Genomic DNA, 20,686 nt, shown 5'->3' with positions numbered 1-20,686 from the left:
TATCTCGACTCTCTAATAAAGCGACCATATATGTAGGTAGGGGTGGTTAGAGTCCGCGGCTACAATGCAAAGCCATGCTGAAGGTATCTGTGATTCCCGGTCGGTCCAGGAACTTTTTGCGTAATGTAAATTTCCTTGACTTCCCTGGGCATAGAGTATATATATGCCACACGATATAAGAATGCGAAAATGGCAACATTGGCAAAAAAAGTTCTCAGTTAATAACTGTGGAAGTACTCATAAGAACACTAAGCTGAGAAGCAGGCTCTGTCCCAGTGAGGACATGAATGCCAAGAAGAAGAAGAAGATATATCTAGGTGCTTCAAAACGCGGAACACCCTTTCGGATCTAGTGTCCACTCAAACATTATTTATATTGCATATGTATACTGGAATCATATCAAAACTAAAGCATAAACTTCATACTCATTTGAGGTTAATAATTAGATTTGACGCTGCAATATCATGTTGAAAATTGTCCTGTCGTGCGGGACGTCTGGCCACTTTACTCTGGAATGTACCCAATCATCTTGTGTGGCTCTTCTGCAACTTATCAAAATATGACAAACCACATACATGATCATCAAATTTCACACACATAATCGTCAAATTTCAGCCTGGCATGAATTACTTTGGCGGTACGTACCTATGATGTGTGGATCATAAAATTAACAAAAAACGCAGTAGGCCGCGCTATGAGCGCTTGTGTTTTCGACCGTCTGTCACGTTTTTTTGCGTCCTGCGTGATGAATTTTTACGCGATTCCGCTGGCGATTCGGCCATCCGGATAGTTTTTTTTGTGTGTTATAGATGAGTATAATTCTGATAGACTATGATGAGAAATCACAATAGTTATAGTGGTGATATTTGATCAGTTTTGCCATATTTCTATCTGTACCGAAGGCTCAAAAAATTTTCTTTAACCGTACCAAAGATTCTAAAAATCTGTGCCACTATCAACATAAATTGTTGAAATAAACCTTTAAAACCCTAATCCATTTGGAAATTTGGAAATCTGCACTTGTGTCAACACTGCATTTGATAGTGTCTTTCTTCTGTTGAGAAGAGTACGTTTTGAATTGTGGAAATCGCTTTGTTCATGTTCGTTGTGCTAGGCGTAGAAGTGATTATTTGAATATAGTTGTCCAGTTTTTCTCTTTCCTTCAATTGTCAACGATGGCGAAGGCAGCCATGACGTTGAGTTCAATTTAAATACGGAATCATATACAGAACCAACCGTAGAAACTAGATTCCGTCTTCTGATAAATTTATTGATTTTAAATCATTGAGGAAACTGAACCTTTATTAGACCTTTTGGAAAACATAATTTCTCATAAACAGCATCAACGCTGCTGCTGCTTTTAGCGAAGGCCAAACGCGTAACAAACGGAATGTTAAACGAATGACGGGATTTGGTGAGTTTGTTCTAATTAAAGTACTTATTTTCAATGCAACTAGAGCTATTTGAGAAGGTATGGCCGAATTGTTTTCTCATTTCAGTGAGCGAGCAATATCGCTTAAACCAATGTTTTCTAGCTAGGACACAAGATGAAAACACTTGTGCCGCATCTCTGGCAAAAAAGGAGGGAGCGTAAGTCGTCCATGGAAAATTGTAGCCCCCATTGTTGCTGTTAGGGGAAGTGGTGGCAAAATGAACAGGGGTGGTAAAATGAACATCGCGCCTTTTACGAAGAAAAAACAAATTTCAATGAATTTTTATCACGCACTGACCATTTAGAGCATAAATCGAAGTGTTAGAGAGGTCAATTGAAGTGAAAATATCAACGAAAACTAAGATTTTAGAAAACCACGTTTGAAAATTAGAACTGACGTAACTTTTAGCTCGGAGGTCTTTAGATTTTTCAGTAAGGTGAATATCGTTATGATATGATGTCAAATTTTATACTTTTAAATTACTTTTTGAATGGGTTACAATCCTTAATGGATATATTTTTGGATATGCAATGAAGATTTACAAAAATATTACTTTTGCTCAAGTGTTTTGCATGATGTTCATTTTACCACCACCAGCTGTTCATTTATGGGGCCTTCCTAAGCCGAGTGGTTAGAGTCCGCGGCTACAAAGCAAAGTCATGCTGAAGGTGTCTGGGTTCGATTCCCAGTCGGTCCAGGATCTTTTCGTAATGGAAATTTCCTTGACTTCCCAGGGCATAGAGTATCATCGTACCTGCCACACGATATACGAATGCGAAAAATGGCAACTTTGGCAAAGAAAGCTCTCAGTTAATAACTGTGGAAGTGCTCATAAGAACACTACGCTGAGAAGCAGGCTCTGTCCCAAGGAGGACGTAATGCCAAGAAGAAGAAGAAGCTGTTCATTTTACCCACATAGTGCAGGTAAAATGAATATTTGCATCGTTTTTTGATACCGTCGTTGGGGGTGAGAATGGGTCAAAAAGGGATATGTACGATTTATTTATTGAATAACTATCGCAATTTAACTCCAATAAACTTTAAATTTTGTGTGTATGTACTTTGATGCTACATTAACAACTGTTCAAAAAATTAAAGAAATCTATTTATTCACTGCGACACCACAAGTGAATGAAAAATGACCCAATTTCACCCCATAGAGGGGGTGACATTGGGTCACTGTAAGTGAAATACCTTGTTTTTGAGAATATGATTGCTAAAACATTCACAGCTGAGAAATATTGATGAAATACGATGCAAACAAGACGAAAAGACATCTAAGATGTTTCGCAGGTATGATAGACCCACTTAAAAGAACGATTATAGCAAAAAATTGAAGAGCTATGAGAAAAAATATGTAAACCCAACATTTATCATCAAGTTTACATAAATTCTCTTGTGTTTTCCCTAAAATTGTCTTCAAAGTCTCATCCCCATTGCCATAAAGTCAATTCAGTTTCCCCAAAGGTATACTGAAACAGTGATTATTTTAAACCTTCGCAAATAGTTAAATTTCGGTGCGACATTCCACGATCAATACATATCAGGCAGTTGTTGACGTCATAATCCCGGTATTTCAGAGATCCAACTCATTTGTACTTCCGTGAGATGTTTTTATAATATGAAAACACTGATATATAACTAAATTATAAAAAAATCCGTTTGATAAAATTTTACGATGTTGCTGCGCACAAAGACAGTTGCTGGTTTGAGAAGTTGTCAAAATGCGTTGCATTGTTGTCCAATGCACGGAATACTCTAGTAGATTTGTTTGATGTTTCAGAGATGCTGTTTTTAGAAAGAATAAACACATCTTGATGATAAATAGAACACCCGGCAACGTAAAATGTCAAAAAAGTGGGCTGGCAATTTAATTTACTGTCGTTCTTGCTTGACCCAATCTCACCCTCATTTTCGATGTTTTAGACACGGTACCGAAAAAAATAATTTTTTTGTGGAAAAATCAAATAGATTCCAGAAATTATTTGTAAAGTGTAACGAAAAGACTTTCAACCATCTACTAATACAACGATAGAGGTTAAAGTACATGCGTTCTACTTTGTACAGGAGAAATTTAATGAGGTAAATTTTATCTAGTTTCAACATATAAGTTTATTGGCAAAGTAAACAAAACCTACTATTTCTAAAAATGTATATTGTGATGAATTACATGTAATAATATGTTCCCTTACATATGAGTTATAAATTTTAGTAATATCGGCGTTATTAGCTGAAATATTTCATAAATCATATTTTTCCGTTTTGACCCAATCTCACCCCCTAGACCCATTGTCACCCCCATCGACGGTAGCGATAAATATATGTGAAAATTTTGCTATTTTAGTCTGAATTTGTGTCGCTGTTATAGATAACATCCCTATTTTTGACGTTGTGCGTAAGAACTGTGCAAATTCCTCGTTTTTCTAACAGAAACAAGATTATATCCTTAAGGTGTTCATTTTACCACCCCTTCCCCTACTATTCAAATTTGACCCGTTAATTCAATATACCGATTTAACTCAATGCTGTAAATCGATGTTTTCAAATTGATTTTCCTTTTATTTTATATTATTTTCCAATAACATTTTTGTTTGCTTTCTAACACAATCTAATATTTACTTCGAGGTTACCTTCGAATTAGATTTTATCGAGGGAATCATAGAAGATTTTCTGGAGAAATTCTCTTGTGGGACTAGAGCTGAATTTGTTGAAAAATCATTGTAGAACCCGAACCAACACTCTATAACATGTTTTTGGGAAATTAATGAACATTATTAGGAGGGATTAATTAGAAAATGTGAAATAAAGGATTTTATGAGTACAGAAATAACTTTTTGAAAACTTTTAGATGATAATTCAGAAATCACTCAATGAATGTTTTTTGATATTTCTCCATGTCTGGGGAAACTCCAGAAGGAATGCTTGGCGAAATCATTAAACAAACTGATAATATCAATCTATCAAAGCTACGCCAAAGATGACAACAATAATGTTTGAAAATAGAAAATCTAACATATATTCGTTAATGGATAAAAATGAAAGCTCCCGAAAATTTAATTGCTTTTCATGAAATAAATTCTGATAAAGTTTTTGTGATTTTCATAACATTCCTGGAAAAATATTTGCAGGAATTATAGCGTAATCTTGATGAATTTCTGGTAATAAATTTTACCATATTTCTTAGTAGATATTTATTTGGAACTCCCATTTTTTTAATGGAAAAATTATTATTCAACTACTGGAACTTCGAAAATATTGTATATGATGTTGGGTTCGTTAAAGTCAATATGATGCAATAATTATAGACATATTTTTAACAAAGGAACATTTTAAAACAGAATTAGATTTTTGACCAATATATGGTTAAAATCATATTACATTCATCCCAATAGTAATCATTCAAACATATTGTTAAAAGATGATAACAGCCTCTAATCAAACAATTAAGCATTACTAACGAATATATCGATAGCGCTACAGATATAATAGTTTACATACAAATAGCTGCAAACATAAAACAATGCACGTTTCGTCGATCGATGCGTCCGATGGTTTCCGAGAGGGATGATAGGTGTTGCTCATTATGGTAATTAAGTATTGAACTGATGATATGCCGGACTGACCTGAGTTTTCGCGCCAATTTGATGTCGTGATCGGTTCTATGTCTAACTACGATGATAGAAAAATAACCTGTCGTTGTATTTACAAATGTGTCACCAAGATGATACGCGACGCGAGTAAAATCACTGACAGCTGAATCAAATGGTTATGTTATATGAAACATCTTAAAATTTCAACCTTTCAGTATATTATATGAACTGTGATATTTGTTCGGGAATAAGGTTGAATTATCAATAAAAGGAGCGAAACTGTTCGATATTTCATGAAATCATTGTTATCTAGCTTGTGCGAGACTTAAACATAACGCTTCATCTGAGCTGATGCACCCTTATTGGGACATGTTGATTTTAATGATCGTGAGCGTCGTGACGCTTGTTTCGTTTGGTTCAACCGGGCAATTTGTTGACGCAAACATCTCGGGAGATAGCACGCTGTGCAATCTGGAGGAATTTGCACCGCTTATTATCGGCTCGTCCGTACATCATCAGATGAACGACGTCGAGAGACCGTGAAGTGCAACGATATATATCTCGTCGGACGTCTGTTGCAAATGGAGTAGTTGAATATATAAGATATTCGCATGAATTTCACCTCCAACCGAGATAAATATAACTTACAAAAGCCGGGAGCTTAGCTGGTTGAATATGGAAATTAATACCTACTTTATGAAATTTTCAATTGCATGCTCATTTTGGATAGCTTTCCCTTGTGAATTGCAGAAGAACTTGTGGTCAATATTTCATAAGAACGATAACCAGTATTATACTTGGTATTATATCAGTATTATACCTGGTTACGAATCGTATTTCATTGAAAAACGTTAAAATATTGTGCTTTTTAACAAAAAACCGTCGATCAAGAAGATTTTGAAGTTGTAAATTATCTCCATATTTTTGGGGCTTAAAGTATCTTGGTTTTCTTCATACCATATATAATAACTATGAAAGTGTTCATAAAAGCACTAAGCTGAGAAGAGAGCTTTGTTATAGATGGGATGTAACGCCTGAAAGAATAAAAATGCATTTTTTAATTCTAACGGTTTATAACATGCACATAGCAATTATTACTGAAACTTATTTGAAACCTGCATCCAAACTCAAAAGATATCCTAACATTCTTGTTTTTCGAATAGATCGCCCAGATGAAGCATGTAGTGGACTTGCTATAATTATTAATGGGCATTTAAGGTGAAGTTGCATCGAAGCCAAAGCTTGAATTTTCAAGAGCACAAATCTAGGAAACCTGACAACCGTTCTTGCAGAAAATTTGATCGATTGATAACCACCAGCGAGTGACTAGTAAGTTGAATTTTCAGCACAAACGGCTGTCTAGTTCTCTAGATTTGTGCTCATGAAAATTCGAAGTTTGGCTTCGATGCATCTTCACCTTAAAACGTCAACATTTTTCTCTATTTGAAATCAAACGTTTTGAAATTTTGGGTGTTTCTGGCGGAACACAACTTGGTAAATTTAATTGGATAGCTGCCTATTTGCCTTCTCAATGTACTTGTCAGCTTTGAGCTCATTTGCTTTAAGGTTAAGTAGCCCGTCATTCGTTTTGGCAACAATGATGACTTTTCAGCTTGCATTTCAAAGTGATAAAACTCAGTCTTTATAGTTTATATTAACTTGAAAAAGTATCACTGTACACGCTTACATGGATAAAGTATACTGATACTTTTTCAGCTGTGTCAGTGCAAAACCAACTGATTTTCTTTGATTCGAAATCGTGAGATGAATTAGCAACAATCATCAACGACGCGTACAAATTTCAATGACGGCCTACTTCGCCTTAAACCGACTAGCGGAAATTGACTCGCATTAAGTCTATTTTTTGTCATTGGTGACTTGAACGTTCATCACTTGTGGAACAATTCGCAAACCAATTACAACCGTAGGAGTATATTTGATAAGAGACCTTCAGGATTATTATTATTTATTAGGTTCTACATCAATTAACTTGATAAAACCTCGCCAACAATATTTCGCTAAATTCACTAGGTTCATAGCTGCCTCTCTCTTTCCTTGACTGCACCCCACGCCTGCTCGATCCGACCGGATTCGAAGCAAATATCATCTTTTCAGAGCTGTTGTCCAGCTTTCTTGCAATATGCCCTGCTCAGCGTATCCTTCCTGCTTTAGACACCTTCAGGATACTAGGTGCACTGTAGAGTTGGGCGAGCTTGTGGTTTATTCTTAGCTGGTCAAAACCGTTGTATACTGCTTTGAAATCGATGAACAGGTGGTGCGTAGAGACCTGGTACTCACGTCATTTCTGAAGGTGGTAGGGGAACTGGGGGTAATTTGCGCATAGGGGGCAATTCGCGCCACCCTCGATGTTTTCGAATGCTTTTTTTATCCTAAATTACATAAAATGGATAAAAATGCTTTTTATAAACAAAAAAAAAATGACCAAAAAACATATAACGTATTTTGCAGTTTTCAATGCAATTACAAATGCAGTTAAGCACGCATCTCCTTAAATTGATTTATAAACCCAAGAAAAACAAAAATGAGTACCTGTTTCTATTCTTTGATAGAAACCATGTTTGTGTATCCGATCATAATTTAAAAAGAGCATAAAATAATATTTTGCATTTACAAATTAACACACATTGTTCGGAAAAAGTTCGAGAATAACAGAAAGTTAGTGTTCTCTAATATTGAAAAAAAAAAACGAAGGCTTAACAGTCACTATATGAACATTCAACATCTACACATCGTAAAATATGCTCAATTTTTTATGCAAAATTATTATGACATGCAGAAAATTCATAAATTACGCCACACAAAATTTGGTCAATGTCATATTTTTTATATGAAGATTTTGAGAATTTTGTCTGCATCGTAACAATTCTCTAACAACATATGGACAACCCTATGTTTTAGCCGAAAATTAGAACATTCATACCTTAAAAGTAGGGTTCGAGAGACGAATGACTGCAATTTGTCTAATACTTTAGTTTTGGATTGAGTATTCAATTATTTATACTGTATTGGAAAAGGCAATAAATATTTATCAACAGCTTTTCTGGAAATATTTTCTCTTGTTGGGGCACAACCGACACCTGCTGACAGAGCAGAACTGACCAGCCTTCCCATGAACATTACCGATGTTCAACTTGGGTTCGCATCTCTCTACTCGTGTTTAACAGCAAACGCACGACGGCAAAAAACTCGCGTTGCAATTTGAACTTGAGTTGAACCAAGGTTTGAAACATCGGTTCAAACCATGGTACAAAACAAACCGAAAGAAAGCAATTCGAATGCACGCTGATAAAACTTAACTTGAACTTTATGAGGTAAAAAATTATAAGCGTGCGTACGAACTGACTAAAGCCGAATGTAAGGCTTACTACACTCAATTAGCACTAGCAAACTGAGCAAACAACGCGTTGCTACGGGAAAAAAATACAATGCAAACCACATTGATACTGCCGCGTACTCGTGACGGTGTACTGTGCGGTTGTACCGGTTTCTAAACATTGGTTTGAACTTTGGTACTCCAAACATAAGTTCGGGTCTAGGCAGGGCCGGATTTACAAATGTGGGGGCCCTGGGGCCATTGTCTTGTTGAGGTCCTTTTCCCAGCAAAAAAAAACATCTTGATACATTACTCGCACAACTTATGATCTCGCCCTAAAATCCATTAGTGTAGCTCGTTGTTTCTGAGCATTCAAATAGATTTATACGTTAACAACTCTATGGTGAAGAAATGGTAATTCTCTACCAACCAGTGGTATTGGTTTGGATGCTTATACATTCATTTGCTCTAAAACAACGAGCTATACACGTGGTTACCGATGGCTTTTAGGACGTTATCCCAGATTATGCAAGATTAGAATAGATTAGATATCTTTAATGTTTTATTAAGGTTTTCATTATCAGGAATCATGTTTTTTTAGGCTTATTCATCAACAATAAAATTCATTTGATGATTCCTGTCTCATTTGTACCTTTATTCAAATTATGCTTATTCTATTCCTGTTCGATGTGATCTTGAATATTAAATTTACTGAACATAGAGATTTATTTAACAGTTTTGAGTTGAAGAAATTGGTTTAGGGCTGGTAGCAGGTCTTTTCTAGAAACTTGGTTTCTGTTTCAATGCAAGTGTCTAAAAGGTCTCTTTTTAATTTTTAATGAATGATCTATAAGGTCTCCATTTTAATCATAATGGTATCTGAAGTCTCTTTTCTTCCTTATTCTGGTTACAGTGAATTCCGATGCAAAATCTATAAGACTTCAACGTGGCTAATCAGCAGGTTCTTCAAGAATTTCGTCTCACATGTCTCCAGGAAAAATTTCCTGAAATCTTTCAGTGATTTGTCCGCCTATTTCAACTGGAATATTTTCAGGGACTTCTACAGGGATCTATCTAGAAATTCTTTTAGAGATTCCTTTACCAATCCTCTTAGAAATTTTTCCAGTAATTTTTCAAAGGATGCGTAGAGGATTTTCTCCAGAACTTTTTCTCCAGGACATCCATTAACACTCCAACGCTATTACCTCCAGTAATTTTCTCAGGGAACACTATACTAGTAGAATTTTTATTTTTACTAGTCCTTCAACCGAATTCTCCAGTTGTTACTCTAGGAGATCTTACAAACGTTAATCTTGGAGGCTATACTATGGAAATCGATGAAAAATCGATCACCGGAAAATTCTTTGGAATTTAGGACTTTTTTGAAAAATATCTGACAAGGGAAGGTCACGATGGTGTTACATGGGGTTTTCAACCGGACTATTTTTGTTAGATTCTACATGTCGAAATATGAAAAACCCCAGAGCCTTTCGGGTGATGGACCAGTGGTGTAGCCAAGAGAGGCTATAATAGGGGCTATTTTGTACGTATATTATATTATTAGGCTAATTGGAAATTTGACAAAAATATTTTAAGTAGATGAAAAAACCGAATTTAGTACTATACCATTTAATTCCACTAGAGTAGAGCAACTCTAGTGGAATTAAATGGTATAGTACTAAATTCGGTTTTTTCATCTACTTATAGGTATTCTACTAAACAGCTCGAAGATTTATTATCAAAAATATTTTTTTAGTAATTATTGTGATGGTAGAGAACAGAATTGACATTGATGTATGTTTAAAATGTATTTTTTTCCATGCGCAATCGGGATGGGTTTCTTGTTGGTATACTATTTCAATAAAACCAAATTGGTTTTGGTGTCCATATTCCATGTTAGTTACGCCAATGGCATAAAAATACATTACAAACATACATTAATGCCAATTCTGTTCATTACTATCGTAATAAATACTGAGACAAATCTTTTTGACAAATTTTCAATTGACTCAATAATATTATATTCGTACAAAATCGACCCTTTCTGAGCCCCTCCTGGCTACACCACTGGTCCATCACCCGAAAGGCTTTGGGGTTTTTCATATTTCGACATGTAGAATCTAACAAAAATAGTCCGGTTGAAAACCCCGTGTAACACCATCGTGGCCTTCCCTTGTGAGAATCTTTGTAGAAATTCCTGATGGAACCTCTAGGATATTTTTTATGGTAATGGAAAAATTAAGGAAATATCCAGGTTATATTCCTGGGATAGCCAAAACAAAATGTTCGGAAGAATTCCTTAATAAAATTCTTGGAGGAATTTCACGGGAAATAATCACTTAATGATTTTCTGGAGAAATCTTCGAAATAATCTCTGAATCTTTGGGAAAATACCTGAATTCTCAAGAAATTTTTAGAGAAAATCATAAAAAAAATCAGTAAATCGAGCAGTAATACTGTCGTAATGTCACGCGGAATTACAAAATAAGAGAAATGTCTGACCTGATGCTATGATGAAGAATCAAACTCTTATATTCTGGTTACTGTTAATTTTCGTTTTGATTTTCTGTTTCCTGTTTGGTCCATTTTTGGTCTCTTTTTGGTTCCTGGCTAATCTCTTATTGGTCTCTTTTTCCAAGCTAGATGTCTCTAAAGTTTCTATATTCAAGGCACTTAAGGTGAAGATGAATCGAAGCCAAAGTTCAAATTTTCAAGAGCACGGATCTGGAGAACCTAACATTCGTTTGAGCTGAAAACCTAATCGATTGGTCACCACCAGCCAGTGACCAATCGATTAAGTTTTCAGCTTAAACGCATGTTTGGTTCGCCAGATCCATGCTCTTGAAAATTCGAAGTTTGGCTTCGATTCATCTTCACCTTAAACACTACCAACCATGCAGTGTGATCGATAGAGTAATTTCACGAATTAATATTTTTATAATTAAATTCTATTACTTGATCTGAGATCTATAAATTGCATTCTAACCTAGTTCTAAACTTCGTTGAGAAAACTTTCGTTACAATTGAAAAAATCACGTTAGAAAATAGTTAGGAATTTAAGCAAAAGGATTGCACTCTACTTATTTATCCAAATCGTTTTCGAATCTACTTGTTTCTCATGATGTCAACAAAATTCCATTCTGAATGTTCTGATATTTTGTTTTAGTAATTATAACTTATAAATTTTGCATAAATTTCGGTCATTATTCCGGATTTCTAAAAATAAAATTGAATCTTACAAATCATATGATGCGATTCAAAAAAGTATGTACTTTTGCATTATTTCTAATTATTCGTAAAAGTTTAACTACAAATATGCTTTTTGAGCAAAGCCATGCTGAAGGTGTCTGGGCTCAATTCCCGGTCGGTTCAGGATCTTTTCGTAATGGAAATTTCCTTGACTTCCCTGGGTATAAAGTATCGTCGTACCTGCCACGATATGCGAAAGCGAAAATGATTGAACCGCTGGAATGGCCTCCCCAAAGCCCAGACCTCAACCCCATCGAGAATTTGTGGGCGACAAAACTGGTGTTACCAACAAAAATAATTATTTTGAAGCCTTGGAGCGCGCCTGGGAAGAACTAGATCCACAACACCTACAAAACCTGGTGAAAAGCATGCCGAAGAGCCTCCAGCAAGTCCTTAGGGCCAAAGGACGACACATTAACATTAAATCATCGTTTCTGGGGCCAAGAAGGAAGTGGGCACTTTTTTTGTCACTACTTTTTTTTTCAATACAAATTGATTTTCTATTTCTTTGAGTAAAATTCTTTTTTTTATCAAATTTTCGTAAGTGCAACTTTAAAAGAACATCAAAAATAATATATCACAAAAGATTTAGGTGTGTTAACTTTAATTTGATTTGAACCAAATCAATGAGAGAGATTCGAAAACAGGTAAGGTGGGCACTTTATTTTGCCTATCAGTGTAACTTTTTAGCCGGCAGTGTGATAATGAAATTGAGTATATTTGTAGTTCACTGCCAAAATTTCATGCCGATTGCTCATAAGGAAACAAAGTTACAACATGCCAAAGTTGAGCATTTTGTATGAAAATCGGCTTTCACTACTATTATTCTGAACACAACTGTAAGTGTTCTTGAGCTCTGCAATGGACAATATCGGCCATTTGCCCGAGTAATCCGAGTGAGTGTGGTGAGTGTCCCACACAGGTAAAAATCTTTCAAAAAGCAAGAATATTTATGCAAGTTTTCTTCGAAAAAAAAACCGGTACCGTAAAACGGGGTATCTTTGATAATGCGGGTAACTTTGATAGTGCGTAACCCACCACGTACTGATCGAAACATCATAATTTCTGTTAATCAGTTAAGCAAAACAAATGCAAAACTAAAGAATATCAGTATGACACTTCATGTAAGAGCTGTTTTCATTTGAATCAAGAACATTTGAGGCTTTTTATACGAATATTAAAAATTGACACAATTTTAGCATTTTCGAAACGCTTACAAACAATCTGTTCTACGATCACTATTTGATGTGGTTTTGAATAGTTGGCCACTAATTTTTGACAGCCTAGTTATCATAGAACTTGAATAAGGTCTCAAATCTCTTAGCGAAAAGCATTTTCACAAACTGGGACCATTTTTGTCATCTAAGTCAGAAATTTCCATATAACGTTAAACGCCTAGAGGTATGCAATGCCCTATAAATGTTCTTTATTCTTTCAATTTTGTTCGATTCATACTCCATTATCAAAGTTACCCCATAACAGAAAACCAACTTTCAATTGTATGAAAAATTATATATCCATTCAAAATAAATCTTTTGGCAATCTATCGACTGCAATCGATAGCTAAGATGCCAGTACTTGTTTAAAAAATATAAATTATAATACTTTGAAACAGCATGCATAAATATTCAAGTTTTCTTCGAAAAAACTATCAAAGTTACCCCGTTTTACGGTACTTGAAATAAGAAGATCAATAACGTTGATCTAATAAATCTTTAGTTTAGTGTCTTTGAAATTGTAAATAAGGGCAAAAGTCGACCATTGCGATGGCCATCTTTGGAATCCGAGAGGGTTCACCTTAATGTTAATTTTCAGTTGACACGTTGACAAATGGACTTATCCACGGTCTTCTTTTATCCTCGACTTTCTTTTTCTTTTCTGCTCTAAATGCGGGCAATGTTTACATTAAATGACATCCGGACCAACATCCGGACAACGAATGTTCACCGGATGAACATGAAGTGGATGAATGCACGACGAAAACGTTCATTTTTTGTAAACACGGCCCGCAGTAAAAGGTTTTCTTCCCGGTGGAAGAAGCAGCGTGACGTCATTGTAAATTAGTTCATGAACTAATCTACGATGACGTCACGCCGCAACTTCCAGCGGGAAGAAAACCTTTACTGCGGGCCGTGTTTACAAAAAATGAACAATTTCGCTGCACATTCATCCATTCAATGTTCATCCGGTGAACATTCATTCACTGGATGTTGGTTCGGATGTCATTTTATGTAAACACGGCCTGCATTTACAGCGGAAAAAAAGAAAGTCGACAATAAAAGAAGACCGTGGATAAGTCCATGAGCCTATACATGCTATAAAACGTTTGACTTTTACTGTGCGCCATGATTTCAAAATGCCCATGAGAGCGAGCGAGACAGCACCAACACACGGCGCACAGTAAAAGTCATGAGAACAAAAGTATTTATGGCACGTACAGAGGCTCATGGACGCACTCGATCAGTTCACGACACAGCAGTAGGGTCCTAAAGCCCTGTCCCAATTTTAATACCAAACGCTTAAGTTTAGGCCAAAAACACATGTTTACTCAATTATTTAATTTTATTCGTTTGTTTAAGTCCAAAAAATATTTTTTATGTTATTTTTAGATTTTTCCCCATTTTTGGCTTAAACTCAAATTTTAGGTGTATTTTGTTTTCCGTGTCCCTTTCGAAATGTCAGATAGGAACAACCCCAGTGTTAAAACTAAATGCCCTGTGGTGTTTTTGTCGATTAAGCGAACGTCAAACATGATCAAAAGTGTCAAGGTTCATTTTTCGACCCAACTTTTAAATCAAAGTTTAAATATGATATAGCCGTTATTTGAGCCGGAAAAATTGCTTAAGTAGTTGTAGTAACATGCTCTTTCGTATTATTAAATAAAAACAAGATTTCTATAATCATTTTAGGACCCTATTATAATTTAGCCATAATCAAATGTGTACCACACATTCTTAGGCGTTACTAGCAAGGTAAGAAGAAGCTTTACTCGAACGGTTGGTACCTTCAACTTGATTGCAACGATATAAATACGACAAATTATGTAATATTATTAGTCTTATTCACTTAAATATCAGTTTTTGGTAACGACTGACTTTCGTTGCCATATATAAATATCGGTACCCATATGATATGATTGCTCTTCAAATTACGACGATATGTGGAGTGGAATAATAATTTAACACACCATTTCAAACAACCTTCGAGCCATTTAACTATAGTTCATTGGTAAAAAGTACTAAAGTAGAATAATAGATCGTGTTGTGGGATACTCGACTGTATGGCATTTTGATTAACACGCATATGTTAAATGCTTTAAATGTTCGCTGTTCCGGTTGTGTCTGAAGCGATATTGGATTTATGTCCGAACAGAAACCAACAACCAATAATCATCTGCAATAGTATGAAGAACTGGTCAATCCTCTGAAGTCTTGAGTCCTCATCAAAACACAAATTATCTAAGAATGTAAGGAATTTGTCATGTCATCAATCAAAAATTTTCTGAAGAGCAGGTATTTTCCAAGAAATTTCTCTAGAAATTACTCTTAACAGTTTGTAGGTACCACTCTAGGAATTTCAAAAGGATGCTTCTGTGATTCCTCTAGGAAGTTAGTGAAATACTTAAGATAATTTGAATTTCTCTTGAATATTTTTCCATGCACTGTTCCTCGTATTCTTCTAGGAGTTACTTCAAACAATGTCTACAGTGCCTTCCTTAGCCGAGTGGTTAGAGTTCGCGGCTACAAAGCAAAGCCATGCTGGAGGTGTCTGGGTTCGATTCCCGGTCGGTCCAGGATCTTTTCGTACCTGCCACACGATGTACGAATGCAAAAATGGCAACTTTGGCAAAAAAAACTCGCAGTTGATAACTGTGGAAGTGCTCATAAGAACACTAAGCTGAGAAGCAGGCTCTGTCCCAGTGCGGACGTCAATGCCCAGTGCGGATGTCAATGTAGAAGAATGTCTACAGCGATTCCTGCAGGAAAACAACGAATTCTCTGGAATTTCACTAGCGATATTTTCATAGATTATCTGTAGTTTTTTATGACTCCCTAAAATACTCCCTAAAATACTCCTCCGCTTTTCATTAAATGCCCTGTAATGTCCTGAAATTAGTGTGAAAACTCTGGAAGAGTTTATAAAGGACGTAATTGTAAAATAAATCTCTGTAGAATTTATGGATCTATGAAAACATTTCTTGGAGTGCACCATGTTAGTGTTAATTCTTTGAGAATTTCAGAACGGGGGTGACCCATTTCGCATAAGGACGTTTCGCAAACGGACGTATGGCATAATGGACGTTTCGCATAAAGCAGTTTCATACAAGAACAGGTAGCATTTTAAAGGAGGCATATAAATCTCATTATGCCAAATGTCCTTTATGCCAAACGTCTTTATGCGAAATGTCCCACCCCCTTTCAGAACTATGTCAGGAAGAATTACTGGACTTCGGAAGATTTTTAGAGATGTTCTTTGAAAGAGAATTTTGCAGTGGAATCCATAGAATAATTTATAGAAGAATTCCAGAAAGATTATCGATGTTAATACCTAAACAATATCTCAAGAATAGAGTTAGATTGACTCTGAGTTAAATGTCTGAAAAATTTAAGATTTTTTTGAGGTGTTCCTGGATGCATTGTTTTTGGCCAAATATTTATTGGAGCTGTTTGGGATCATTCCTGAAGAATCTTGGAGTGGTTGGTGGAGAAATTTGCATACATTTATAAAAGTTGCTACATGGATAAATTAACTGAAAAATTAACTAAAGGACGAAGCCTGTTGTCATCTGTAGTAGATTGAAAAAAAAAATGATAATCTATCTTCATACTTGTAAAAAGGTAAGCTTTCCCTTAATGCTTCCAAAATTCCATCTTCAAACTTATGATATTTCCGAATAAACCAAAAGCTCTTTATTAGAAACCTTCGAGTACACATGTTGATACGATGAGAGGGGTTTCAAAAATTTGTACAAATAATCATCAGAGTACCAGTAGCCGCTCATGCCCCTATTTCTGCTTACTGGTGGAAATATTGTACTTTCATGTGAAATTACAATATTTTTCGTTCGAATATTTTCTGGCAGCATTCTGCTTCTTCTTCTTCTTCTTCATTATATTGAAATCACAAGACCTCGTGAGCGCCTGTTGGGCCATTAGTATCAGCCGCTTATGGGAATAATTGTACAAAATCTTACAAACTTGTGGTTTTAATATACAGCCTTCTTTTTTACTGGTTAAATCAAAAATAAATATCACAATTGATTATGAGATTCAAAATAATGCATCTTTCAGTTTGTTTAGGGTTACCATCAATCCTGATTCAGCAGGACATGTCCTGGTTTTGGATTCGATTTGTAGCGTTCTGGTTAATTTATGGTATTTGAAAAATATCTCCTGATGTTTCTGATACAATATTATGTACCTTAATCCAATGAACAACATTTTTAATCTTAATATTTAGTATTTCAGTAAGAAACGTGTAGCTGAACATATGCCTTATAAAACAAAATATATGTATACATCAATAATAAATCCTCCCATCCAACAGCTTTTTAAAATCGAATATAATCATTTTAAAACCTTCATCTAATGTATTACAATGATGCGACTTTGTCAATTTAAATTCCATCATTCAATTCTATTTGGACACATGTTTCAATTTGCTTAGAATATGACATTTAAACAGAAGTAAGGTAATTTAAAAAGTATATAATGTGCAATAAAGTATATAATTTTGTTATTATCATTTTGAATGTATGGTTTAATTTGATAACACTTTACATTTATGGCATCTTGGAAATTTACAAAACTAACAGAAAATTGAAATTATGTTGGGCTGGCCTCAATAAACTTACTTGAATCTAATAATGCCATGACATGACATGAGGGACCGAAAAATTTAATATTTGGATTAGTTCTTATTCCAAAATACCAATTAGAATAATTATATGCATCCCAATAAAATAAAGTTAACAAATGATGCAATGTGTTAGGGAAGAACACACTCGTTGCAACTTTCCCCGGTATACCTTAATTTAACTATATTTCTCAATAAACTTGACAAATGTTCCCATCTTCAAAATAGAGGCTTTTTCAAAGAATTTAAGTATTCTTTTGGTATTGGATGATGAAAAAAAAAACAAATATGTTTCTACTGCAACATTTAGAATTGCACAAATTGACAGAAGAGCTGCTGTAGCATCGTAAGATGCCGTCCGCAAATAACGTGACGCTCTAGGGGAGGGGAAACAGGCCGCTTGACGTTACGGTTCATACAAAACATTTGATTATATTCATACAAACAGTGTTAAGGAGGAGAGGGAGGAAGTCGAAAATTGACAATTTTAGCGTAGCATAATAAATGAATGCTGCCTAATAGTCGGCAGAGAATATAACGAAAGACAGTCTTTCTTTCGCAAACATATTGTTTTTACAATTAGGGTGGAAGAACCAATTATGGCAATAGTGAGAACAAAAAGAGATTTATCTTATTGTTTCACTAGAATGCAACGATTAATATTCACAAGAATGATAAACCTATTTGTTCTTGATGATTATCTAAAATTGATAAAAATATTCGTGAAATAAGTTTCGAAATATGATCATTTGAAAATTTTGCCTCACGCATATGCCTTTTTAGCAGTTTGCTTAAGGACACCCGTTACGAAATTTATGTTATCATCTGGTAAAACTGCTTCCCTTGATAGTGCTACTATAGGAACAATGAGTTTACTAAAGGTACAAGGGAGGATATACTTCAAGCAAAACATTTTTTCATCAAAATCGAGCTGTGAATCAATGGTACTTAGATGAATAGCTCCTGACCTTCATGTCAAAAAATATGTTGCAACGATTTATAGCATGTATGGGGTGTATCCCGAAAAATTCTGGACGTCATATTTGAATCTAAGAGAAAGTTCAATTTGCTCCATGTTTTGTGTTGGTAGTCGAAATGGGTTTCTTGGCATTTTCGTCGATCGAATCCGATTACGTTTTGAGTGGAATGTTGTTGTAAAAACGGATGTGATTGAGTATATTTACGTTCAGTTATTGATACATATGCAAAAATTAGGGCGGTACTAACTTAGTTTTTTACCCGTAACGCGGGTAGATCACCTTTTCGTGGTGCGTTACGGGGTAAGATCTACCAATTTGAACCCTAGTCTCATCTTGTTTGTCGGGCTAGGGTAATATGTTCTGGTAATTCAATGATTCGCGGTACAAAGTCCTTGTTACTGGCAACAGTTTCTGAAAATTAATCTATTTTACCTAGCAGATGGTTAAAGACTCGGAGTTGGTCAGTCCCGAGACTACACTTGAAGCCAGGATAACAATCATGAGTATTAACTCAACAAGGACTGTAAGTACTGGTAATTCAAGGACTCACGTGAATTCTGATTACTAAACAAATTTTCTAGCTTGATTCGGTTTTGCTGCTAACATAAAGCCCCTTTTTTTCTAGTATTTTTCTGGGACTAAACTAAAAGCGAAACAAGGATGTGACTAGAGTTCCGTTGCATGGTCAAATATCAGTAGTACCGATTTGGTTCGTCAGAAATTTAATCGATTATGTTTGCTGAGGGGCGCGCCTTCGCTGAGATGTAAATTTCTATGAAGGGTATAAATAGCGGGACCTTTTCATCATAGTCGATTTGTATCAATATCTGAGGAATCAAAACAAGAACTGTACAGAAATCGATGCTTCATTACCTATCAATGGAAATGGAGTAATGCGACATGCACTATACACTAAGGATACGGGTAATGCCACAATAGATCTAAATACTGGTCGCAGTGGCGCATCCGAACAGAAAAAAAAAAAAAAAAAAACTTAGTTTTTGCTGAATACAAACTACTTATTGGAAATAATAGAGTAAGATTTATTTGGTATAATAGCAGCATTCGTCCGTAATAAGAATAAATACTGTAATATTCGGAATGTTTTCACACCTTTGCTTCATTTTTAGGTTATATTCCCACGAACACACTGATAATACTGCAAAACTGATACTACACGTGCACTAACACAAGCAAACTTGCTGACTGCAAAAATCAATTCATTTTAAAGTTGTTTTCTGTCGATAAAAAATCCATTGTGTCTCTGCCTAAAATCGAATACTTTTAGTTTTTTCAACACATAGTGAACATTTCAGTTCTAATTGTATGAATCACAATGAAAAAATGTAATTTTTGTAAATAAATACAGATATATTGGTCATGATACACTTACCCGCACTTTTTAATGGGATGGGGTAAGTGGATCAACCATTGTTATCAAATATTGGCAGACTACTTACGCGGATTTGAATAAGCTTTAGTGTCATCAAGTATTGTTTTCCTTTTACATTTTTCATTCCTAGCTTGAATTTGCCAAATTGACCTGAGAAAATTTCAATTATTCCATCTTAAAGTGTTGTACAGTCTTTCTAGTACAAAAAAAAAAAAAATGAAAATTGAAAAATTTAAACAATTTTTTTTTGGTTTTTCTAAGCTGAAATGCAAAATAGCAAAATAAACAAATTTTCCAGCTGAAAGTATATCATCGTACGTTTTTTGACCATATCCATTGTTCTAGACAGATGATATAAATATTTCCATAAATAGAATAAAAATATTTCAGTATGTTGAACAAAAGTAAATGTATTTAATATTTTTAAACTACGAGTGTCTTTCGAAAACATCGTTAGGAATGATCCTCAATTCTTTTGCATAACTCGGGTGTATAAAAGGGATGAATTTTCTCCAAAACATTTTAGTTACAGTGTTTATTTTTGTTGTAATAAGTGTAAACTAATGTACAAATATTGCAATTTTAGAGATAACTTTCCGTTCTACGGTTGAACAGAAAGCTACCGCAGCTGCCACATTACTGATTTTCACAAAGCATCATCGACCGGCAGCGATGATACCTTGGAAACCACGCAAATTACTATTGTTTTCTGTTGTTTATACAAGCTTTGGACTCTACTAGCATACTTTGATTAGATGGTTTCGTTCAATGATTCAATGATTTTCAAGCCTGCGGTAGAACTTTGACAGCTGCGGTAGAACTTGGCGGCTACCGCAGAACGGAAAATTTTC

The 20,686-nt window shown here is 35.1% G+C and overlaps 1 protein-coding gene and 1 long non-coding RNA gene across 4 annotated transcripts in view; both read right to left on the bottom strand.

Moving 5' to 3' along the window:
- The window catches only part of LOC5574378 (sodium/hydrogen exchanger 9B2), a 51,763-nt gene that overhangs the window by 9,188 nt on the left and 21,889 nt on the right, over positions 1–20,686 (bottom strand). The gene's annotated exons all lie outside the window — the stretch shown is intronic.
- LOC110676453 lies at positions 10,995–11,748 on the bottom strand. The gene is made up of 2 exons (XR_002500403.1): positions 11,235–11,748; positions 10,995–11,029 (listed from the first exon to the last, which is right to left on the bottom strand). It is a non-coding gene; the product is annotated as an uncharacterized LOC110676453 (long non-coding RNA).

The sequence above is a fragment of the Aedes aegypti genome, chromosome 2 (assembly GCF_002204515.2).
Source record: "Aedes aegypti strain LVP_AGWG chromosome 2, AaegL5.0 Primary Assembly, whole genome shotgun sequence".
Classification (NCBI taxonomy): Eukaryota; Metazoa; Arthropoda; class Insecta; order Diptera; family Culicidae; genus Aedes; species Aedes aegypti.
Note: the sequence above shows the minus strand (reverse complement) of the source record. Positions and strands in the feature narration are given on the sequence as shown.